Consider the following 22,177-nt stretch of genomic DNA (forward strand, 5'->3'; position numbering starts at 1 on the left):
TCAGCTCATGATCCCTAATCATAACGAAAGAGATGAATGGTGCAAACACAGATCAGAAGTGATATAGGTATATAGTACATTTGACGCCAATTGAGTGGGCAATAAATGATTTAAACAAAATCACAATATATTAATATATTCCACCTAAGTGAGTGAGTTTCGGCGCACGTTGCTTTAAAAAATCTTAAAATATTATTTATTGAGCTCATTTGGTGTGCTTACATGTATCTATTTACCTACTTTAATATTACTATTTTATAAATTATTTATATAAGTATCTAATAGTGCTTATTTTTCTTTGTTTTTTCATGTCATACTGTGAACGTCTTGGACTTGTAATTTGTAATGTTCACAATATAATACAATAATATTATATAAATACAATTTATGTAATTTGAATACGCGTCCAAATTGAGGCCATCACGCGGTATCTTTAAAATACTAACTAAGGAGGCCAGGAGTTGTCACCATCATGACGGAAGATCTCCAAATTATTATACTGTGGAACTCTGGAGTAGCTTTCTCAAAATTTACCCTATCACTATACAATTGAAGTAGATGTTATCGGCCTTCTAATGAATTTCTTCACTTTGTCACTCCAGCCAATCGGTGTTCACGGTGTATGTTTACATATTTTACCAAACACACTGTCCAAAACAAGGCCTGAACAAAAACGATGCATAAGTGCGAGTGAAAAAGTATTCGGCACCCTTATAATCTCTGCGACACGCGTTAGAGTAAGATAAAAGGTTTACGGATGTGGTAGATGGTTTGCCGTGTCGCCAGTGTCGCCGCCAAATCTTAGTTTGTTGCTTAACTAAGCGTCGATAGCCGTGTTGCTAAAATTGCTATTTTTTGTGTTAAACATAAATTCAGTGGTAAATATTTTTAGTTAATTAAGTAGAAAATATGGTTTTGTGTGTTGTATTTAGATGTGGTAGCCGTACTGATAAGCAAGAAGATGGTATTACGTTTCATAGGTAACTCGATACATGGTCGTGATAATTTATTTGTATATTATTATGTATTTTAATATAAAGTGATGTAATGTTTCTTTAAAATAACTTAAATTATGGATATCTTTACCTTATGGTTGAATTTTGACCGCTTAAAAATATTATATAACGTAAAAAAAATAGAAAATTATAATTTCATTCTGAGCGTCTAGTGCGAGCACTTTGGGCGAGCACTAGCGAAATGGTCTGTGGTCTCAAACATTTGTATACGAATGCGTTCGCTCGCCCACAAACCAAACGCACAGCACGCAGCTTCATTTAGCAATGCAATGGGTGGCGTCTAGATGTATCTATATTCTAAGGTCCAAAACAATCATCATTTCGACGCTTTACAGATCACAGCGAATAGCTTGAACTAGGAATCTTAAATATACTGTCAGGACAATAATTAATAGTTCTTTGTTTTATAAATATTTACAAGTATATCTTTATAAAAAGTAGTGATATATAATAATATATTAGTAGATATTTCTAAAATAATTTAAAAACGCAGTTTAATAAACCAGCGTCGGTGTTATCATGTTATCAATAGAAAATATTGTAATATCTTATCGTGTTTAAATCATTATTTTATTTTTGTAACCTTGCAATTTTAGCAAAATATTTCATACAATAAACTCAGTTATTAAATTTACGACAGTTTTTTATTGATAACGAATTATTTTTCTGACAAGAGTTCTGATTTCTATTCAATTTTATCAGGAACACTTCATCTTCTGAAGGTCATTCGAAAAAATCTTGATAACGTAGGAACTTACAATCAACTACGTAATAGGTACACAGTACAAATCTTGCTAAATAATAAAATATATTCATATATATATATATATATAATAATCTACATTATATTTACGCAATTAAATACATTTATAGATACTACTTTTTAGTAAAATTTACGTGATAAACGCAAACGGATGATTTTCACTAATTACAAACCAATGGCCAATTAGTAGATTGCATTTGTTTTTAAAGAATAGTTTTTAATTAATTATTTGGACACATCAACAATTTGAAATGATTAACAGTAAAATTATTCACAAATCTTCGATATAAAAATCAAGCAATGCAAAATAATATTTACCACTTACTAGAAAACTTCTCAGAATTGTAAATATTTTTATCGTCATCAAATCAATCTATATAATATGTTCTTTAACCGGCTTACTTGAAAGTATTTTTCAAATATTAACCATGAAAAAGCCCGCGAGGCCTCTTCATACATAGGGACGTCATATGGAAAAAAAATCATTGATGCTCGTTGAACATGCCTGCCTTATATAAATATTCTGTTTTTTGTCCATAATCGTTATTCCCAGTAAGCACTATGCTATGCTATGCATACGCTATTTTTGTATGGACTTTACGTCACGAGATATCAGTCGGTCTATCGCATTGTAAGCAATATGGTAGGCTCCGATCACCAAGCCTAAAACCTTTGCGCGTAATATTGTTACTGCGGCTTTGTCAAAAATAATTAATAATAATTAGTATATCACATATAAATAAATATACTTAGATTGTTTTTCAAAATAAAAATTAATTGTATCCTATGATTTTTGATGTGTATAAAATTCGTAATTTAAACATATAACTCAATAATTATTGTCAGCTATTGAAATGTCATCGAATTAGTATGAATCCATGAGTCCTACCTAATATCGTATTATCTTCTTATTTCCCGTAAGTATACCTGACAAGTGTGCTCTTTTTCTCCGATCTCCACAGCATACCTCTTTCCAAAGGTCACCTTTCGCTATTGTTATATAAATTACGTAAAAGTAAATGAATATATTTCATAGTTTTATGATATAAATAAATGAAAGACGTGGAATCGCAAGATTAATGCAAAAATCAAAATTATTTAAACAAATAATAACTAAAGCAAAACCGAGCGAGCAACGTCAAGATTGTACCCTTAGATTAAGGCTATTGCCTCAATAAGCAATAATAGTATAAAATATATTATCATATATAATAATATAATATACATCAATGAATACCTCCGGAATACAAAAATCAAATTATAAGAAGCCTCAATCTTTGCATAGTATTTAAAAACAGGTTTTAATAACATTAATTAGCATGCGTAAAACACATAGTTAGTTATAATGAGGAAACTTTACAATAATTAAAACGTGTTAATTATTAAGCTCAGTGTTAAGTGTGTAATGATAATGATAGCACAAGTGCGAATTTAATCTTAATTATCAATTCCCATAATGTTTATATAATCAATTTCCTGACAACATACCGCAAGAGTCTCGAGTTTACTATGCTGTAACAGTCAACAGTGTAATCTCACTAGTAAAGCAACCAGGGAACTCAGAAATAATTGGGACTGAAATACAAAACGGGTAAGGCGATAGCAGGTAACCGACTCGAGTAAGGAAGAATCCGGGTTAAACTTACACACGTGTCAAGAATACGTTTTACGTCGAATACTGAAAACTGCTCTCGGTTTATGCATTTACGCTCATTTAATGTTGGAGTATTACACGCATAATTCGTGCTTCATTTTTGTAGGACACTCACACATTCAAAACCCTGCATCAAGATGCGGCGTATTGAATATAGCCTATCGGTATTATATTTATTAACTGTTCTGTGAAAGCAACTAACGTTAATGAAAATACAAGATATCAAAAAATCACAAAAAGATAAATCCATTTCCACTGACTGGCAGAATAGTATGACAAGCAGTGGCGAGGGGTGGAGGTAGGCTGTTAAGATTCGACATAAATAGTGCATACTAAACTTTGTCAGTCATACTTATTTATTTTCATTGAACTAAGAATACAATTTGTAGACGGTGCTGGTTAGTTTTTACAATTCAATCAATTCCTTATATAACCATAATAGCTTAGATATGCTATGGGCGATCTGACAAAAATAGTGCATACTTTTCCAGTCATATTTATTTGTTTTCGTTGAATTAACAATACATAATACTACAGATGGTGTTAGTTGTTTTTTTTAATTTATTAAGCCCCGTCTAAACCAAACTATAATCATTAAAAGATCTTCAATTATGTGTCATTTAATGGCAGAATTTTAGAAATTTTAAAGATAAATAAATAACGAACACTATCTACACATTGTAGTATTAGTTCAACGAAAACAAACATGCTTGACTGACAAAGTTTAGTGTGCAATATTTATGTCGAATCTTAACTGTCTACCTCCACCCTTCGCCAATGATGACAAGTTATTTGTTATGAAAAAATATAAATATGACGTATTTACAATCACGACTTCATCTGTTCACTTACACTTAATCAGAGCATATCTATTAATAACGAGAGTTAAAAAAACGATCGCAGAGGATTTGAAGTCATATCTGTTACCCTCCGAATGAATGCTCATATACTTAAAAAAAACTAACGAATTAATTCCAATAACTGGGCTATCGAAGGTATTTCAAATTCAATTCTTATATTCACTTATTGAATATGTTTACAACTACAAGGCCGTCATAAATAAACTTGGATAACTACGTAAAGGTAGGTACCATCTACAATTATTAATCATGTTAGGAATTGCAATACATTGATTTCAATTAATTTGACTTCACTTAATTTCAAAATTACCTAAGACGGTTTCTGATATTAACAAAACACCTCAGAAAGCATAGTTATTGTTTAATTTCGTCATGATTAAGTATGGTACGGATGCGTAATTTGGCAAAGCATACCGGAATCCAATGAACGCGGATTCGAGTCTAGACCGGCACCGTACGTTTTCAAAATATTTTTTCTACGTATGTTTCTAGGTGCTTAGAATTATGTACTTAAACTAATATCCGTGTGCAAAAGGAAAATAAGTTTAAAATCACTACATTTCAGGAGATCCATAGGAAGATTTAATTTTGGATGACTTTGTACGTGAACATTTGTTTCTGTGTGAAATGTTATATTAATTCAGAGGCATTGTTTCAAGTCGTCCCTTTTCTCATAATATGCATTATGTGTTGTGAGTAATTTGACATATTCAACTCATTATATGTTATTTTTTAGATTTATCTCTTTTGTCTTTTTATAATATTATATACAGATCTAATCTTTAACATATACGACTGTGTTTAGGAAAAAGGGCGTAACTCGATTTTTCGAAAAGTGATTTTATTAGATATAACAATGTATAAAACTAAATACACGCTCTGTTAAAAGGAACTAAGCCGCAAAAGCCGAATTATTATCTAAATTCAGGTTTTAATTGAGCTTTAATTAAGTTTTGATATAAGGAAAAAAGCATTTACCCTTAATTTTAGTGATTTTTCTGTAATCATTTCTTTAATTATTATTAGATCAAAAAGATACTACAACAAATCATCAATCATCTTGCACCCAATGTCTGTGCCTATTTTTTTTTACTAATATTGAGCCAAAACCATTCAAAAAACGTTTGTCTCTTTTACCTTTTTTACCTCTCCTGTAAAATTTGTTCTGTGAGGGTTGCGCCCTTTTTCCTAAACAATGTCGATAAGTAAAATGATATTTTCACTTTCAAATTATTATGAAAATCTCCACTTTCATAAAACATTTTCAATATCTATATTATAAAATTACTAGTATAGTATTGAAAAATGTATACTTACGATTAGTATATACATGTAATATACAAAACTCACCGCAAACCATGAGAAAATGAAAAACGGCCTGAAAATCATTGAACAAATTGTAATAATATTTTTCCTCGCCTAATTGATGGTGCTGAATTAACTGTCCTTTGTCACCTGGCATCGTTTACCTGTGGCCATAATAAAAAACATAACAAACGAGCCAAGGTAAAGTTTTCAAAAGGTAAGTAATCGTGCATTGTTGTTTTTAGAAGTGAGTTATCGGAAAAAACCGGCGTTAAAAGTAAGCTAAAGCCGTGACTCGATATCCTCTTATCACCGCCAGGTATTGATACCTGCAATTATGCATGAGTAATGCACCTTTTCGCGACATGACTTCGATATTGCGTTTAAAACACACATAAACCCAACGTTATTTAAAAAAAAAACCGTATTCTATAGACATAGATAGCCTTAACGTATGAAAGTTAAACCAAAACGTTGCCTCCAGTCTACTTATATTAGCAGATGTCATTTTGGATCGTTTATTAGAGTTGTGGTAAAAATAAAACCGTTTGTTCTCGGACTCTTGGTCTAATTGATCCAACTGACGACTCCAATGAACGATCCAAAATGATATTTCATATTCATCTTGAAAACATGTCAGTGTAATTTTACATTTACGTAATTTGCATTGCAGGTTCATTCAAAGATAGCTTCACAGTTCTACAGTTTTCGGGTCGTACGAAAATACAATCAGTCACAATGAGTAAATAAGCATCTAAGAATATTATTCAGGTTAAAAATCTGTAAAATTGTTGTTCACGAGTAAATAGATGTCAATTAACATAAAAAAATGCCAGCTATTGCCTCAGTTTTAAAATCGGAATTGCCAAATTACCAATGTTAATAATATGTTTGCAGTTTTAAAAACATTACTAAACCATGATTCATTCATCCAGTGAATACGTTCAAATTAAATAATATAAATACTGTATAAGACTTCTTTTGCATAGTCAAAATTCTTAATATACTCGTAAATCGATGTTTCAAATTGTAACACATTTCGTTCACCTTTCCAGGCGTCAAAAAAGCAATCGTCTACTTGTGGCATCCACATGAAGTCCGAAACCCGTCGAACATTCATTTATTTCAACGTATGTCATATTTTCCATGCTACATTTCAGGTTATGAATCTTACCATCGAGCTATAACCTCCGATGTGACAATTTTGTATTATTATTTATATTACGCAGCATAATTTATTTAAACCCTCAATCTTTTTATAACACCGAAATCTAAATATAAATAATTAATTATAAAAACCTCTTATTGAACATGTCTCATTTTAATAAGACAAAATTCAATTTATGTAGTAATTACATCGGTGATATTACAAACACTCGATGATGTTTCATCTCACCTCCCATCGTTATTTATATAAACCAAGATATTTAGAATCTTACAAAAAACATGTCTGTACTTATAAAGAACTTTACTTATAGTAAAATTTCATTATTGTCACATAAGAGGTTTTAATTTTCACAACACATTCACCTTTTAACTAACGTATGTCGCATGCATTGAATGTACTAGCGTAATTCGGACTAAGTCATATTAATTTTTCACCGTTTATAATTTATTATTGTAACTTGTAACAACTTAAGTCACCAAAATCCAAAAAACCTCGCAATCGAAATGGTGTTTCAATTATTGTTTTCGAGACGATAGATACTTACGTTATTTTCAAACATACTCTTACCTCTCTGAGTATCAAGCTAAATTAATATGAAACCAACTACGTGCCGAATCCAGTGCGTTATCGGCGATAGTTACTTATAGTCAGTTATATCATAATAAGTACCTAACTAAAATAATCTCGGAAATTCCTATTTCAGTAGAGCAAAAAAACGTGTAAAAAGATAACGCAGTTTTAAATTTCATTCGTAGTAATCGAAAGTAGGTGTACCTAACGACTGCTTATTACAAGAGACAATACTAAACGAATCCAAGTATTTCCAGCAGTTACAAGAAACTCATGCATTGTCTGTTTTATAAAGCTGTATTGTACCTACTGTCACCAGTTGAAATATTAGCAAGCCATCTCTGGAACATATTTTTTTTTCAAATTAAACTCTAACCTAACAATTAGAATGAATCTCAAGAATCTTTTCTACCTAAATCTTAAACTAAAGTTCTGATCAAATTGAGGTGCATGTCGCCTACTATCACGTGACGTCACAGTAAGCTGCCGCTACGGGAAAAAATGTGAAATGTCATTTTTCTTGGTGTTTAAAATGTTATCAGACTGATGTTCCCATCCCGTAGCACATTTTGAACCTTCAAACAAACATTGTCAGTTAGCAAAATCTACCGAAATCACCAGAACAACAATGAGGTCACCTCACGTTTAACCGCACTGCATCGACACCTGCATGACTCAATGAACGTTTTTATCATCTTCTACATGCCTACACTTTTCTACTCTCATGTCAAAATTACGTTTTTTTTTGTTTTTAGCGGTTGGCACTACGTATCTTCTATAAGATTGTTGTCTATTATATATGTTCTGCAGGTTGGGTTCTGTTCGAAATATTATCTATGGATGTCATGTCGCAAGTAATGCTAACGCACGCACACGTATAAACTGTTACAATTAATTGTAATTAGCATGCATAATTAATAATAATTCAAATTCCTAATACATTATAGTTGGCACTCTTCATCAGTGTCATTCTTCAGTGAATTTACAGAGATGGTGATCGTTCAAAATATTCTGTAAAATGTGCAAAAACCATAGACTAAATTTGTCGCCGCGACAGCGTGACAGAAGGCGACATGTACCTCAATTTGATTCCCGCCTTAGTCATAAGATAAACTTTACGACAGCAAGTAGTGAAAAAATAAAACATTCATTTTGTCGTATCTATTCATTAATTAAATACTTATAAAACTTAGGTTTATAAAATAAATAAATATATATATATAAATATTTATTATTAATATAATGATTGCATGTTGGGCGTTGGCCATTCGGCGTAAAAACCTCAATAAATTTATCTGTTTGATTGTGATTAATCATGCACAACTCCACAGAATTATTATTAAACTCATTATTTCGTTGTACCTAGTCACCCAAGCATTTTGAACATATTAGATTGATTAAGACGAGATATACCTAGCTTGCCGGCAACACCGAATTGTGTGTCATTTAATTCAGGCTTTCCAGCGATTAGAATTCAGAAATTATTGTGGCTTTTTTATTATATTCAAAATATATTAAATAAATCCAAAATAAAAACAAATATAAATCAAGTATAAATAAAAGAAACAGTTACTTTAGGGTATTAGGAAAATATTTGCATTCACACACTCAATATTAGATTTCAATACGTTATCTCTTATAATAGCCTATATCTATAGCTAAGTCGATACGTCGAAAAAGAACACAAGGCAACAATCAAAAAATCGAATATAACAACAAACAATCGTAAACGTCTCAAACAATTTATTATAATATAAAACCATTAAATTCTAAATTCAGTTTTTAATAAAATTTAAAAATAATAATTTATCATTTACTGGCAAAGTTTTTTTGAAGTTGTACTTCTTTTGGCGCATTTGGCAAAACAGATCAGAGTGTATTTTTGGCGTGTGACGAAGTTGCGCGCGTCGATGCAACACATAATTTATTATTATGGTTATATTCATTTCGGTCTCAGGGATACATGCGCATAGTGTCATTTAGTTAGTCGTTCAATACAACCAAGTAAACAGCACGTGTTGTAAATATACCCAATATTGTGTTATAATAAATATATGTGTTTATAAACAAATTTCTGGAAACTAACATTCTACACTGCTAATTTATATTAATAAAACTTTATTTTTATTGGAGTGTATATTTATTTTTCATTGTAAAGATTGCGTATCAAGATTTAAGGCTATATTTATGTAAGTATTCTTTATGAGTACAATTATATATCAATAAATAGATAAATTTTGTGAATGTTGAGTTGGTAAATAATTCAAAAAATATATTAAAATTTGATTTTTTAATTTGTTACGCAAAAGAAGTATAACTTTAACGCGCGCACATAAGTATACACACCGATTTTTTTGTTAATTACTTATACTTAATATAATTGAGTTATTTATGTTGATTGCTATTTTGGGCTATTGATATAGTCTATAGTATAGACCCATCTTCATAGCGGTCCTAACCTAAAATAGAATTCCACAAATTAAATACTATATAATTATATATATATATATATATATATATATCAATTAACAACAAATATCCGACTATTATATTATTAATACTGGAAAAAGTATCAGGTGGCAGTGCCACCTCTCAATATTATTGGAAGTGGCTCGAACTTGTTGGTTGGTGGTTCTTCTTCATCCATAATATTTACATTATTTGATTGAGTATTTATTGGATAACACACTAATACTTTATTGTTGAAACGCCACATACTTTCGATTTATCCACTCCAAAAATATTTTCATTTTGAATCGAATATATTGTTTAAAAAATGGCATATTCAGAGATACAGATATCATTTCAAAATCGTGTTTCCTATCTGACACCAAACTTGTTTAAATCTTCCGTCAGTATGTCACAAATTAATTGACATATCATTAATTTTTATATACTCTATTATATGTCAGTGTACTCCAGTGATGTTATCATTTGTTTTCTCTCACGACCATATTAAAATAAACTACCTATTCTTTTACTTCCGTTTCAGTATATTTTTCAAATTTCGAATTTGCGTTTTCGTGGATGTTTTCCACGTTTAATGCTTATAATGTATTCTCCCTAACTAGCTCCCTCCTACATATTATGCGCATGATAATATGTTTTCTTGAGCGCGTTACAGATAGATAAATCAAGACAAATATGTAATGTAACTTTGCACATTATTAAGTACGTTAGTACGCAGTATAATATTTCATTATTGTGTCGATAACTTGCAACTGATTGAAGCGCATTATCTACTTTGTACCTTCAGTGGATAGCATATCACATTATTTAGTATCATTTTCCAATGGTGATAATCGCCTGTTGGAGTCACGAAGAATGAGGACAGCGCTACACTGTGATAAGAGGTGGCATGACCTACTTGGCTTATCAGCGCGGCCGAGTGCTGAATGCATTTTCGCGCACTTCACGGGTGACGTTTTCCACTGCAGTAAAATGCATTTTCCGATCGGCATATCGCCCGCGCAACCTTCAATGGAAAGAATATTGGACTGCTGATTCGTCACAAGCAAACCATAACCAATCTATAACCCAAATACTAAAAAATACAATTATTATGATAATATTTTCTACCTAAAAATATGCCAGTGCATCTATTCTATCGGCCGCTACAGCAGCTATCTAGGGTAGGTTTATATCGAAGTATTAGAACTCATTGTAATAATTACAGTAAATTAGTTGTAATTGTTACGATAGGTGCTATGATTTAACAGCACCTCTCTTGTGTTAACTTATTGTAACAATTAGAATACTTCGATACAAACATATGAAAACTACCCTCGATAGCAGTCTTGTGTATATAATATATGCGCTGAGATCCATATAGCGAAGAGTGACTTTGCAAAGTAGTTAGGCTTCGGGGGTCATAGTATATAGGTTTAGTATTAATTATATGATAATACATACCTACTAGATACTGACAAAACTTTTTTTTAAATGATCTAATTTTTAAGTATTTGCTTGAAGGTTAATAAACTAAATTGATCTCTATTCGGCTACAAGCTGAAACTGTTTTCTGGTAGTCTTTTATACTAGGAGTTAATATGATATTTTGAATTGGAAAATCTAACCAAAAGTTTTCTTAGTCAAATATAAGCACACCAAAATTCTATGAAGGTCACACGGAACCTCAGTCAGCGATGGTTTCAAGTAAAAAATAATATACCGATGCACGAAAGGGGATGATTATTACATTTACATTCTTAAATAATATACTACGCTGTCAAGTTCTTGTTTATTGGCACTACATATCCGAATTTGACTATAATAATAATATTATTGTCACAATCTTCTCAAATTGCCTATGCATTTGAACTTAAAATGTTTTTACAGAATATTAGCGCCTGTAAACGTGCATGGACTTACTTGCACCACTAGTTTGTATTTCAAACTATCACGATATTTTTTTTGAGAGGTGCTATTAAAATATAGCACTCATTGCAACAATTACAACCAACTTATTGTAATTGTTACAATAAGTGCTAATACTTTCATACAAACCTACCCTAAGTTTGATAATAGTTATCACTTTACCGGTCGATAATTATAGATAGATAGAATAGACCCACCGAACAGTGATGAATGCGTGCAATCTTGAAACTTGCACGATAATACGTAGGTTAATAACGGGGCTTAAAGGTATCATGCATGCGGTCATTTTGAGTAGAATAATAACAACTAAATATTGGTAAAAACTGTAGATACGTAATAATATGTGTATTAAAGGCGCTAACCCGACCTTCCTACCGAACCGATTTTTATTTAAAAAACGGTACATGTTCAAACACACGCGTTACCATGATCTTACTCCCTACTTCATTTATCGTTAGTCAATTTATGGCTACGGCCGTATGTTGTAGCTTAACCACTGGGAAATGCCAATAGAAATGGCTTATTTCAAATAAATACTACCTTATTTTTAGGTCAATAATTATTATAAAGCAATCATTATTCGCAGAATGTTTATCACATTTTAATGGTCAAAGACATATCTTTTAATCAGTATCTTTAGAATTATCTTCAAATGTGTTAATCGTGCTCATTTTTGAATAATAAAATACCTAATCCTTGTCAAATTTTGGATCACAAAGATTATAAAATATATTTTTCATAAAAAATCTCACTTAAAAAAAACACCACTGCACATGGATGTACTAAAATATGACTATATTCTAAAACATTACAGCGAGAGGTTTAAAATAATACTATTTTATGTAATAAAAATACTTTGCAGTCATCAAATGTTTAAAATAAATATACACTATACAGGATAATAAGGCATCAAAATTATATAAATAGATTATCTACAACGTTCAAGGAATGTCCAGGTTTATGCTCTGAAAATTCCATAAAAGCTCCATTTTGACATACGCTGAGCATGTGGGCCCTTAACTAATCGATAATATTATAGTACTCATCCAAACTGCGCTAAGCATTATGATGAAGCCAATACTTTTAACTTTTAAGATCGACTTTATCTGGACTGAACCGTTAACCCTATTGTTGCAACGATAACATTCCTCTATCAAAATAACAATAATTACAAACGGTAACCATGCTAGATTGTTACTATTGATATAAGTAACGATCTCGTTTTGATCGGTAGGTAGTATCGATTCAACTTTATAATTGGAAAATGACATCGCTTTTGTATTAGAGGTATTCGGCGCTTAACCGATATGGAAGTATCTTGCAGTATTAATCTCTACAGTTGATTCTTTGAACTCTTATATTGTTAAAGTAGAAAGCCGTGATATTTTACGAGTGAAATTTTTAGGTTTTAATACTTGCGGTATTTAACTACTTACTAATATTTAATTACAATAAAAGTAAATCACAATTCTGTGATGTATGGATAATTGAATATAATATTATATTGTGTGCTCGTTTTTTTATAGACAAAACGCCTGTCTCCTTCATAAATGTATGCAGTGTAAATATTGTACATCTTCTTAGGATATTATCTCATTCAAACACAAAATATAATGTCTATTTTCAAACGATTTGAATCATTCTAAAACTATACAAAACAGGACATATTTACATTTGTGGAGTAACCCATTGATATTAATTTAATACTCGGTTGATTGCATGTACATATAAATATTCACTTAGTATAAATAGCTTACACCCACGGTGGCTGCGCGGCTTAAGCGTTGGACTATAACGCCGTGGGTCCCAGGTTCGAATCCTGGGTATGGCAAGTACTCATATTGTTTTTCAATTTGTGTCTGTCAGGATATGGACCTAATAGGTTGAGCAAGTGGCTGACACCCATTTCTCGTAAAAAAGAAAATCTGTTAATACAAACCTCTACTCTGTTTAGGCCCATATGATCCTATTAGGATCGGACATGGTCGTAAGAAAATAAATAGCTGGTTTAGTAAAACAGATTTTTTTAAATTTATGTGCGAATATGAAATATTTGAATTAATAAAAACAAATCGATAGAATGCCATTTAATAGTTTATTAATAACCTTAAAAAAAATATGCAGGACATGCCCATAGATCAAATGATAGACAATTTCTGACCAAATCTAGACATTCAGTGTTGGTCAACATTATAAATACTGAACTAGATGTCGCCAAATCGATAAGATAATTATTGGAATGACAGAAAAAGACTCAATCTGGAGATACTGATGCAGCAAGGAATTGATTCAAGCTGATGGTCATAATTCGTTTGTACTTTTTAGCGTATTGCTGTGTTTTAAAGATACGAAGGCTCCGATTATAAATACGTTCTCTAAAACTACTAGGTACTTACAGTCTACAACACTGTGTAAAATATTATTGTTTATCAATCAATACAACATAATATGATTAAGCCGGCTCTTCAATGACATTATTAATGTCATTGCGGCTCTTACATCTAAACTCGCCTCGTCTGCCGCACAGCCATAAATCAAACCTTCCAAGAACGTCGATCTGGTGTTGCATATGAAGACTGCGCAGATCTACCTAGCGACAGTCACACGTAACCTTCGATCGGCGAGCCGGTATAGGAATGACCAATTCGTATGTGTTTGTATGCGTCCTGGCGTCTTAGACTCGCATCCCGAGCACCACGCGATTTGTCGATTGCAATAGCACTTTTTTTCTCAAACAAAACAATCTCGTTTTACCTCGATCTGTCTATATTTTTATAAACAATTTAAACGCAGGGTTAGCAAATGGCTAACAATCAACACTTGCTAGAGTCCATTATACTCGGCATATACAGTTTACAATGATTTACAAATCGAAAATAAATAGTTTATTAAGTGTTTAATAATTGTTTGGAAATAGCTATGTAGATATTGAAATATGAGTAAAATTAGTAAATGACTATTTTACGATAATTGAAAATTTGGCCATGACTACGAAAATGCTTCATTCAAACAGCAATATAATATATTAATAATAATTATTTAATTCACTTTAAATTATATCATTAAAGCTTTTTAAAGTTCATGAACATCTTTTAAAAATATGAAAGTTTATGCAATTTAGGTAACACTTATATTTAAGTCTATTAATTTTTTTCTCAACTCAATATAATGTGCAAGTCATTATTATTAGAACTTACATGCACTACAACAGTAGCTTAGTTACATTTATTATGTATTCTTCTCTTTACATGTAGGTTACTACAAGGACATATCGATATTATTAAAAAAAAAAATTGATATGATTAAGTATGCCTATCGATGATTCCAATAATTTATTTATATCTATGGGCATTTAAAATTCCATTAATTTGAATTTGAATAAATAAAAGAACGTCGATTTTGTGTTTGACGTAAATCAAAATTAATAATATGTAGGTACATACGTGGTTCTACCTTTTGCTTCACAAGGTAGGGAATGGATATTGTATGGAGTGATGACTGATGACTGAACCAGACACCGGACATCGGTCGAGTGACATGCGGAAATCAACATCCGCGATGCATACCAATAATCTGTATGTACCTAATCACTGTATTGCATTTCATATTTAATTTATCATTAATTATTATGATTATATTCGGTAAGCAGAAACACTGACAAAGAATGGCAATGAACCTTCGAGGATAGGAAAGTTAGCAATATTAATTGTATTAGTTTTATTATTGATCGCGCGTTTATATTAATTAATAATAACTATATTACTTGAGTGCTAGTGCTAGCAAAAACACCTGTACATAGATGCTTATTACATACTATCCAGCAATGTGTCCTTAATATAGGTACTGAGATTTGTCATAAATACGTTCATAGAATAAGTAAATTATATACATATCATATTAAAACTGCTTATTTTGATAGTATTATAAAAAAAAATTGTTATACGGTTGTATAGTCAATTGAGAATCAGATAAGTAGGTATAAAAAAAATCTACAAATTGATTTGTAAGTTAATGATGATCAAATTAAATTTGATAGATACACAATTTAATAACAATGATCTCTTTAATGGTGTTACCTAATAGTTCCCTCCAAACTAACCTGCTCAGCAGTATCACGAGACTCTGCGTTTTATGTGAAGCATCATCAGTTATTTATGTCTGGGAATGTCTCAGGAGCAGATGCCCAAGACTGACGTCGCCACACACTCAAGTATACTTTGAGTTTGCTGACACATAATTTAATTAAAGTGCCCGTGGAAGAGAGGAGCACGGATATATAACAAAAATAAATAATCATAATTAATTTACATATAATATGTAAAAAAAAAAGTCCGCAATAAGACTCTGCAAGGCCATCCGACTTGGTCGCCACAAAGGCTAAGTATAATGCTCTTACCTAACTGTGAGATATATTGTATTAATTATTTTTTTATAAAATACTTATCTAGTACTTATTCCACATAATTTTTAAAGAAGGAGAAACACTGGTATCGTCCTCTTCAATGGGATTTAAAATTAAGAATGTCCCCTTGAAATTGAGTAAATCGGTCCGGATTATTATAAAGTATTTTTATTAAATTGGTGTTTTGTTTTAATTAACAATAACAATGCATTTATTTAGTTGGTACCAATGACATTGGTTGGTACGTATTTAAATATTATTCCGATTTGATATATTTTGTTTTTGAAACAAAATTCACAAAGGTTGGCACATAACATAACAATGCACCTACCTACCTACCTACTTATTGCATATATTTTTCTATTATAGCGGAACAACCTTACTCTATCTCGAAATTGCGCAGATTGAGATTTCTTCTACTGCGCACGAATTACATAGGGTACATTTTATTATTGTTACCAATATTATTTCTGACTGCTCTTACATGAAACCTGTTAATTGCATCGTTTTCTCTAGCTCTACTAACTACGTCAAAACTATCGAAATTTACGCTAATGTTGTATGTTTATATCGTGGTTACGTATATAATAAAATATTTCCACATACAATAAACAACGTAATATTTTATTGTATATGACTGAAAATAATTTTACCAACATTGCAATAAGGGTGGAAAATTGTTAATTCATATTCATACCATTGACATAATGATCTATTAACGCGTTCATGTTAATATTGATATATTTTTTTTATTATATTGCTCTGTCTACGTATAAAACTATAAACAAAAACCAATGATAGGATATATGTGTGTACTAAATGCCGACGGTTCGCAAAAAAAAATAATCAAGCAACATTTTAAATAAGTTCATAATTAATTAAATTAATACACAAAAATTTTCACTGTCCTTAATGGAGTAGTGAACGAAATTGGAGTGGAGAATCCCACAACTGGTACAAAATCATGCCATGTTGTTTCCGGTCTGTATTTTAATTCATAATTGAGGTAATATCAAATAACCATGCCTCAACATAACCAATTACAACAATCAGTAGCGGGATCAGAGGCACTGACTGATTTTGAGGCCCCCCACGATCAACAATAAAATAAATTTCAACTGTTATCGTATCTAGTAAAAATTACAATGAATCCATTATTATTAAAGATGACAGTAATGTCACATATAATACCTATTAGTGGTTTATAATTTTGTGTACAAGTGCGAATCGGTTTGTGTTATGAGGCTTTTTTTATATAAGTTGCAGGCACAGAACATGAGTTCCTTAGTTGCTACCACAGAAGAGATAATACATAGAATACCGATAGGCCATATTCAATACGCCGCATGGTGAAGCAAGATTTTGAATGTGTGAGTGTCCTACGAAAATGAAGCACGCATTATGCACGTGCAATGGTGTGTGTAATACACCAACATTAAATGAGCGTAAATGCATGAACCGAGAGCAGTTTTCAGTATTCGACGTAAAACATATTATTGACACGTGTGTAAGTTTAACCTGGATTCTTCCTTACTCGAGTCGGTTACCTGCTATCGCCTTACCCGTTATGTATTTCAGTTCCCATTATTTCTGAGTTCCCTGGTTGCTACTAATGGTCTACTTGAATTATTTATTGCCTATATAAACAAATTAATACATAGTTTTTTACATCAATAGTTCTAATAAAATATGATGTACGAGTATATTAGTATTGTTTTATATAAATAATAAATAATTTAAGTAGGTTGTTACAACGAACCCCCTTCTAAAAAAAAAAATATGTGAGTTAAAATAGTTCTGCATTCACTGACGACCTGATTTGGCCGTTTTAAGACACACTTTTAAATCTTCTAATCATCTAATGAATAGATTGCGTCATCTACGTCAAAAAAACTTGCCGCTGATAACAATTACTATACATCGCCACTCCGCTTCTGTGGATGTTTATTACTATTCAGCAGTAGCGAAGGGTGGAGGTAGATCTGACATAAATAGTGCACACTAATTGTCAGCCATACGTATTTGTTTTTATTGAACTAAGACTACAATAATTATTTACATACAGATGGTGTTTTAAAAATCAATTAAGCCCTGCCTAAACTAAATCATAATAGTTTTGGTATACTTTGGGCGATACGACAAAATTGAACACACCTTACATTCATAGGTACGTATTTATTTTCGTTGGATTAAGAATATGGCGCCCACAAGGGGGGGCTGACAGGGCTCTAGCCTGGGGGCCCGGGCTCAGGAGGGGCCGGGCGAGGCAATTCGACCAGACAAGTGAGATAAACACACATCACAAATTTCCTTTAATAGTAATTGCTTTAAGCTATTTTTTGCCAATAATGTTATTATTTAAATGTATGTGGTTGTACGATACAATTTTTATTTGTTTATTGATACTCGACAACTTCCTTATTCAAATGGATGTATTAAAATATACAAAAAAACAAAATATACACATTAATTTTACCGCGTACACCATTTGGAAAACGCTACTGTAGACTGGCACACTGCCTTTATTTTTAGCGATAGGTAGGGGGGCCTGCCAAAGATCCTAGCCTAGAGGCCCGCTTCAGGATGTGGGGGCCATGATTAAGAATATATAATAATATATTTTTTCATTATTTTTAATTCATTATGCCCGGCTTCAACCAAACTACCTATAATACTTTACCTCTCTACCTATAATAAAAAATAATATTCTATCTATAAACTATCCAAAGTTATATTATACTTAATTTAATTGCATAATTTTAGATTATAGATAGATGAGTATTTCTTCACTATTATCTATTATGGCTTGGTTTTCGCATTTTAAAAACTAACCAACACCATCAGTAAATTGTAGTCTAATTACAATGAAAAAAAATATGTATGGCTGACAAAGTTTAGTGTACACTATTTATGTCAGGTCTTAACAGCCTACCTTTACCCTTCGCCACTGCTATTCAGAAGGTATAATAATAATATGAGGTTAAAGGTGGACGAAGTACTTGTTCGTTAAGTTGGCTCTAACGAATTATGACTGCACAGGTGTCGGTTAATTAGATTGCACCTGTTGACACTGCCAGAGTCACGACGCATCTCAACCATAAAGGCAATTGCATTCTGTATCGTACGGTCGTAAACTAGAGATAACTTCAGTAAGCATTACTTTACTAGAGGACTTGGATCTTATAGTCTTAAGTGCTTTTCTATAGAGTGTGATTTCTTTCCAAAGTCGTACCTAAGTGGTATTGCGCTTATGTCCTGTTAACCAATTTTTAACTTTCTTCACCAGCGATATCTAATGGGGGTAGGCTGATCATGCGTTTCATAGGGGCGGCACATTGTAAAGGGCGGCGAATGAAGGAACAAATATAAATTACCTAAAATTCCAAAGGTACATACAAATTAAAACTTTTGAAAACAGTTGCGGTTTTCCATGAAGCGAACGATTGTAATACGTATTATTATGGTGGTTTATCGCACAAACAATTTTTTTCCAATAGTGAGTGCCTCCAAACCTGTCAACGCCACGGACATCCATGTAACCTAAAACCACCACTATATTTTGAAAGTAAGTTTTGTGGAAATGCTCTATTTTTCTGTAAATGGTGTGTATGTGAATTTAAAGATTATTCGTGTATATATAATTAAATTCTATGTACCTAACGAATTTACAGAAAATTTTCAACAAATTGATTTAGTTTGTAAATTTAATAGTCACATACAATTTTCATCACAGTATTATCGAAGAGGCTTTGTTTATAATAATTATGTATAGTGTTTATAACAATTCAGTTGAAAAAACTACCTATTTATTTAATTTTCGTAACAATAAAAGTACCAAAATTCCAACAATAATATAGATTAAATACAGATATTTTTGACGTAGTATATAATTACAGTTTATTATAAATAATAAACAATATATTAAGTACATAGGTACCTACATTAGATTTTTTTATCATGCATCCTTATTTCTTGAAGTATAAATAGAAAGTCCTTTAAATGAAACCAGTGTTGTTATAACTTTAACTGTGGAAATAAATCCGAAGAAAAATTTACTTAAGTAAAACGTAGTTGATTTTTTTAAAATATTATTTTTAATAATATATCTCTCCATCAGTAAACAAATATGTATAATAATTAGAGTTTCATATCGAAGATTATGTACCAGAATATCGTATTTAAGATAATGATAGATACTCTTATAATATAGAGAATTTTCAATAGATAATATACATTAGTGACACCTTTTCCTGGATTAATAACAACAATAATATACCATATAATCACCGTGTTTTCTGGATAACATAGTACCTAAATTACATGAGAAAATATGTAATAATATACACATTATTTATTGAAAATTTTCTATCATTATATTATTAACACGTCATTCTGGTCCTAAAATCTCGATTTTTCTTCTTAGAATAAAAATAAAATACAGTCAAAGTTCAAAGTGCTGTCACCTACCGAATTGAAAACAGTTTTCTCAGAACCGCGTTCGCTAACTGATAAAAATAATGAATGCCAGAGATAACGATTCAGCAGGACAAATTGTTTACGATGACATTTTTATGTGATACTTTTTAGCACGGTCAATATTCAAACTTCACGCGACAGGTACGTACCACAGTTCGTAGCACTCGTTTTATTTATAACATTATAACACAGCCTTGTCAATTAATAATTTATAAACAATGTAATAATGATTGTATTACACACACAGTTAGATATGTCACTGATTCATTTTTTTTTTTAAATCGTAAGTCAAAATCGTATCAGTTTTCATTGAACACGAAAAAAATACAATGTCAATATTATATTTTTAGTTTATTTAATATCGCGAAAAAAACACACACAGCTGTAATTAACAGTATAACTTGTTCACAGTAAGTTTGTGTTGATATTATAACAATAATTTGTCTGAAATCACTACTGTTTTTTTTTTTTAGTTCATATAGTATTCGGCGCACGTAATAAACTTGAGTTTTTTGAAAACGGAACAAAAAAAACCGCCTCAGATGCGACGCGGCTGTTTACGCGCCGGATTCTAGTCGGCAACTGAAAGAAGTGGTCGGAAAATCGCCGGGGGGGTGTGAGGGGGCGTAGACGAGCACCTGAAGCCAGAGACAACAAACATAGGTGAGGTGAGCGCGCGCGTGGCTGTGTGTGTGCGCACGGGACGTCCGTTTGATGGTGTTGGCAGTCATGAGCGCACCTACGACCTGCCATTTGCACCCGGTCGACCTTAGTCACTTTGCACGCGCGTCATTTTTTCCGAAGGTATTAATTGAAAAAAAATAAGTATTCATTATTCTCTACATTTAATCATGTAGCTTTACACCATAAAACTTATGATTGGCTAAAAAAATCTGTTGACATGTTTCAAAAATTATTTTTTGTTTAATAATTTAAGTTTTTTATTCAAATTTCTTCCCTATTTTTCCTTAAAGATTATACCCATTTCGTATATACAACTTTTTAGGTGGTGAAGCTTAGTCATTCATTATTAGATAATATTATATTATCAACGAAATCATAATTGAAGCGCCCTAAAACGGTTTTTGAGTTTTTTTGAGTTGATGTAGATTAATATTTTGGTTACTTATATTATGATGGATAAAGATTGAACTTTAAAAAACGCTAAAAACCGTCAATATATATGATCAAAAATTAGGGTAAATTTCAAAACCCGCTAAAATGGTTGGGTGTTCTTTTCAAACTCCCCAAAACATTGACTGCTAACTAAATAATTACCTTTTCATTATCACATTTAAATAGCATGCTAATTATATTGAATGGCCACCTAATCGTTATGCGCTAGGTGCGTCTTTAGCGTGGATGGATGGATAAGCCAAAAAATTCTTTAGAATGTACGAATTACAAAATGAATACATGAAGTTCACAGATTTAATAGATATGAGTTTATATCATGTTTCTCAAAACTGTCTAATATCGTTTAACTCTCTAAAATGGTTTTAGGAGATTTTGAAACTATGCGCTTCAATTATACATACTTCAGGGTTATTTTAATCGATCTCTGATAAATGTGATCATCACACTTA

The 22,177-nt window shown here is 31.4% G+C and overlaps 1 protein-coding gene across 2 annotated transcripts in view; it reads right to left on the bottom strand.

The window, feature by feature from the left end:
- Positions 1-21,175, bottom strand: part of Samuel (SAM-motif ubiquitously expressed punctatedly localized protein) — a 277,721-nt gene extending 256,546 nt beyond the window's left edge. For both annotated transcript variants that reach the window (XM_085944320.1, XM_085944321.1), the window contains exon 1: positions 20,741-21,175. The gene's annotated coding sequence lies outside the window, so the exon portion shown is untranslated. The remainder of the gene's footprint in view (positions 1-20,740) is intronic.
- Positions 21,176-22,177: the final 1,002 nt, after the last annotated feature.

This window comes from Rhyacophila brunnea, unplaced genomic scaffold, assembly GCF_057557595.1.
Source record: "Rhyacophila brunnea isolate RB1 unplaced genomic scaffold, BYU_Rbru_1.0 scaffold_17, whole genome shotgun sequence".
Classification (NCBI taxonomy): Eukaryota; Metazoa; Arthropoda; class Insecta; order Trichoptera; family Rhyacophilidae; genus Rhyacophila; species Rhyacophila brunnea.